Source organism: Macrobrachium rosenbergii, chromosome 7 (assembly GCF_040412425.1).
Source record: "Macrobrachium rosenbergii isolate ZJJX-2024 chromosome 7, ASM4041242v1, whole genome shotgun sequence".
In the NCBI taxonomy this organism is placed as follows: Eukaryota; Metazoa; Arthropoda; class Malacostraca; order Decapoda; family Palaemonidae; genus Macrobrachium; species Macrobrachium rosenbergii.
In genome coordinates this window covers 7,277,501-7,282,500 of record NC_089747.1, presented here as the reverse complement: position 1 = coordinate 7,282,500, position 5,000 = coordinate 7,277,501, and the positions used below count along the sequence as shown (strand labels likewise).

The window sequence follows — 5,000 nt, the reverse complement described above, 5'->3', positions numbered from 1 at the left end:
GAAACAAAAATTAATGGTTATTCTTGTGTGTGTTTGTGTGTATGTGTGTAAGTATGAGAGAGAGAGAGAGAGAGAGATTTCCAGCCATTGGATGGTACTCTCAACAGGTGAAGAACCAATCAATACTTCCCTTTACCTGATCAACGTGACGTCATCCTCCGTCCCCTTCGCTCCTCATTGGTTTGCTTTATTTTCGATCTCTCTCTCTCTCTCTCTCTCTCTCTCTCTCTCTCTCTCTCTCTCTCTCTCTCTCTCTCTCTCTCTCATTTTGAAGGTGCTGGTTTACCGTATTGAAAAGGAAAAAAATTCTTTTCTAATCAGTTCGAATGTTGATGAAAAATTAATTCCATATTTATATATATATATATATATATATATATATATATATATATATATATATTTTTTTTTTTTTTTCTCTATAGTTGCTATTTTTTTTCAACAGTTGTCTGAGTTTGTATATTTTGTTTTATTTATTTATTATCGTACTGGATGTTATATTTTTATGTGCTTTGTTGTGTTTCCTTACGAAAAGTGGTTATTTATTCACACCTTGTACCGATATATATATATATATATATATATATATATATATATATATATATATATGTGTGTGTGTGTGTGTGTGTGTGTGTATGTTATGTATACACACACACATATATATACGTATACATATATTTACATAAAAGAAATTTTGAACGCTGATTCCCAGTCACTATTTTAATGCAATACCGTGCACACAGTATATATGTATGTATTTTTTACACATAAAATAACGAAAGAAATCTAACGTTATTATGCATTTATGTAAAGGTCGACGCTCCTGTAACTTCTGACCTTGGCATTTGGAACCCCAGAAATGTCGAAAGCCTTAGTCCATTTAAAGTTATTTATTTATTTTGTATATTAAACGTCGTATAAAGCTCAGTGAATCGTGCGTTGGATGTTTTAATTTCGTATGGTTTGTTTGGTAACACCCGTCAGGTCACACTTTCCCACATTGTCTCTCTGCAAATCAGTAATCTTCTCAGGAGTACACAGTTCAGTGACCGCTTCTTTCCTTCTATTGTTACGCTTTGGAATTCTCGACCCTCTTCTGTTTTGCCTAAATTATAACCGTCCTGTCTTTAAGAGGCGGGGCTGTGGCTTGCTTCATGGTTTATTTCTACCCTTCTTCTTCTTCCTTCCTCTTCCTTTCCCTGTCTTCTTCAGGCCTGGTCTAGATGGGGACTGTAGGAAGCGCCTCTCATTTTTCTCTGTTCTTAACGCAAATCTCCGCCAAGGCTTTTGCCCTATCTGTCCGTTTGTCTGTTTGAGGTTCTCTCTCTCTCTCTCTCTCTCTCTCTCTCTCTCTCTCTCTCCTGAATTCCATCCTGGACGAAGGAGGAAGTGATATAATTCCGCTCCCTGAAAAACGACCATTGAGCCTCTGTTGACCAAAGCCGCGGATAAAGTACCTGGTTTTTAATCGACTGTTATTGGTCGCAGCCGGGGGAGGGGGGATGGGGGGAGTTGAGGGTGGGGGAGCAGAGAGAGGAAAATAACAGACATAATGATCAGTGCTTCATGTCGTGATTAAAACGGGAGGGCCTCGAGGAGATAATCCCCATCAGAGTGAAATCATTCCTCTCTCTCTCTCTCTCTCTCTCTCTCTCTCTCTCTCTCTCTCTCTCTCTCTCTCCTCCTAAGTCCAGTTTATTGCAGTGTGTTTGTGTGTGCAGTTTAATGCAGAGTGTGTGTGTGTGTCTGTATGTGTGAGAGAGAGAAGAGAGAAAGAGAGAAAGAAGAAGAAAGAAAAGAAGAAGGTACCTTTTTCTCTCTCTCTCTCTCTCTCTCTCTCTCTCTCTCTCTCTCTCTCACACACACACATTGCAAACACACACATTGCATTAAATTGCACACATAAAACACACTGCAGTAAATTGGACTTCAGGAAAGAGAGAGAGAGAAGAAGAAGAAAGAAGAAAAGAAGAAAAATCATAATATCCCAGAACGTCGCAAACAACAAAGTAAAATAAAAAACATTTAACGTAATTTCTAGCTAATTTTTGCGTCAGTCTTAATCGTCGATTGAGAAAGAGAAGATATATAAATTGAGCATTTTGAGACAAAATACCAGCATTGTATATATATTTTATGCATACATTTTTATTTCTTTTAATTGTTTGTATTTTATATCATAATTTAATGATTTGTTACAGTAAACTCCGCTTCAGGTGACTTAACAATGTAAACATTGTTTGCATATGCGCATGTAAATGTATGTGCTTGCGGGTGGAATATTATCACACTTACTCAGTATCTCCTCCTGTTACCTTCATTTTTACCTGTACTAGTCTTCTCGATTATCATCACTTTTTCTGTCCGCCTTCAGATCTTAAAAACTACTGAGGCTAGAGGGCTGTAAATTGGTATGTTGATCATCCACCCTCCAGTCATCAAACATACAGTACAAAATTGCAGCCGTCTAGCCTCATTAGTTTTTATTTTGTTTGAGGTTAAGTTTAGCCATGGATCGTGCGTCTGGCAGCGCTCTCTGGGGAGCAACTGAGCAGCTGCGCGGTCATAGTTGAGAGCTACATACAGCATTATACGCTGTACAGAAAACTCGATTGCGCCGGAAGAAACTTGGGTGCATTTTTCACTTTTGTTTTCTTTATTATTTTCTCGATATTCCTTAACCTCGTTTGTACTTTTCAAAAAAAAAAAAAAGCCACTGTAGAGAAACAGTTTTTTAAGTAAATGAAACTTTGTGTTTCTACAGTGGTCTTTTGTCGTAACCACTTAAGGTAAACATCAAAATGTATTTTTATTACTCTTCAGTGACCTTGCCAAATGCGACGCCATTTCACCACGATCAGTCAGTCTGTCATCTTTACCAGGGAGGGATTTCTTACTTTTATTCCAAGTCTTTGCTAAGACTAAGGGTAGAATTTTGCGCCATTTACTGGAAATTGCCTCAAGTCAAGAATAACAATGAGGTAATCTGGACTTGCCAATTTTCTCGTGAGTTTTACAAATTTTTTTCAATAATATTACTCGTGATAATATATTCCCTTACATTGACAGTAGGTCCCTTTGACAACTTTTGCGTTTCTATTTTTCAAACTAAAAAGGTGAAAAAAAAAATCCAAATTGACGTAAGTGTAAATATATATTAAAGTATATATATTTACACTTACTGGAATGTAGATTTTTTCATTTATTATTATTATTATTATTATTATTATTATTATTATTATTATTATTATTATTATTATTATTAGTCTTACACTGTATATTTCCGACGAAAACATAAGTTTCCAATACTCAACTTCCATAATTTATCACATGCTATCGTTATAGCTTTACTCCTTAAATTCTATTCTAACTGTGATAAATACAGGTGCAAATACAGGTGTCAAATGCATGACCGCAGTACACCACTAGGCAAGTAACTTCGCCAAGCGAATTACGCATGATATTTTATTCAGGAGATAACGGAGTAAGTCATTGTAATAAGAAATTAAAGGGACATTCTCGTCCCGCCCCCGCTCATGTTATTGCGCAAGATGCTATTTTTAGCATTGCGCATAGTGCTATTTTTAGCATGGAGCCACGGGGCTATTTTTAGAATTGCGTACATTTTATTTTTTGTTTCCTTTTGGTTTACTGTAGAGCGGGTTTTATTTGTTGCTCTCTGGTGGCGTACGTCCATCTAATAAATGACTTGGCCTGTTTTATTTTTTTTTCATTTCTGTAGAGAAACGGATTTGCTTTACGCGTGAGATAGAAAACCCAGTTGTTGATCAATCAAACGAGGGAGTGTCACTTATTTGTTTCTTTGTCACGTCTGAGTGTTCCAGAGAAGTGATCTCTTGGAATCCATTAGTTTGGTGGGAACAGGGGTGCATCACTTGGAATGCAGAGTTCGCGGACTAAACTTATTCGCCCCCTCCCCGCTTCCCCCTCCCCCTTTCCCTCCCTTTTTTTTTTGTTGCTAAATGTTCAGTGTTCGATACTGGAAGTGGGATTGGCACTGGCACTCAGAGAGACGTTGTATCTGTTTCCTTCTTTCTCTACCTCTTCTCTCTCCTTCTCTCTTCTTCCTCTTCTTCTTCTCGTTGTTATTCGTCTGGTTGTTATTCGTAGTAAGGCGAATACGCAATTTGGACCAGAGGGCAAAGCAAGCAGCTGAAGAAGGGGGACGGGTATGGGAGGTGACGACGACGGTGTCTGAAAATGACCTTCAGTTGGTATGTTTGAACCTGGCAGCTTTAACGCCACCCCTGCCTCGCACCGTAGTGTGGTGTGCCTTCCGTCTACCCCTCCCCCTCCCCCTCCCCTCCATCCCCACCCTTCTCTCTCCCCCTTCCTCCTCCTCCTCCTCCTCCTCCTCTCCCCTCCCTCCTCTCCTTTCGGTCCTCCCCTATATATTCTCTTCCTTCCTCCTTTCTCCCTCTGATTTCTAACTTTGCTTCGCACGGCGAATATGTGTGTATGTATGTTTGCGAGTACGGTATTTGGCAAAAACCTCTTTTGTTTTTTTTCCTATTCACTTTTCCTCGTCCTGCATCTGGTTTGGTGCCGTTGGAGGAGGAGGAGGAGGAGGGGGAGGAAGAGGCCTTGGGCCTCGAAGGAATCAGATGCGTTGGAGGAGGAGGAGGAGGAGGAGGAAGGGAGAAGAAGAGAGAGAGAGAAGTTGAAAAAAAAAACGAGGTTGTTGAGGAGGTTGTAAGAAAAAAACGGTGAGGAACGGAGAGACATGGAGCAGAGGAAGTACGAAAGGAAGTATGGGGGGAAGGAAGAGGAAGAGGAGGAGGGAGAGAGAGAGTATGAAGGAAGGAAGGAAGGAAGGAGAATCAAAGAGAACAACAGTGACACAATTCATTTTACGACCTTCACCAACATTAGGGTACCTGGACGGGGCTTCCCGAAGGATCAGCTTTAAACGTCATTCTGCCGAACTTCGCACCCTCGCAGACACTCTCTCTCTCTCTCTCTCTCTCTCTCTCTCTCTCTGT

The 5,000-nt window shown here is 39.7% G+C and overlaps 2 protein-coding genes across 39 annotated transcripts in view; both read left to right on the top strand.

Moving 5' to 3' along the window:
* Mef2 (myocyte enhancer factor 2) overlaps nucleotides 1–5,000 on the top strand; it is a 790,604-nt gene that overhangs the window by 731,720 nt on the left and 53,884 nt on the right. The window lies entirely within an intron of this gene.
* Nucleotides 1–5,000, top strand: part of LOC136839946 (uncharacterized) — a 15,368-nt gene that overhangs the window by 5,756 nt on the left and 4,612 nt on the right. The gene's annotated exons all lie outside the window — the stretch shown is intronic.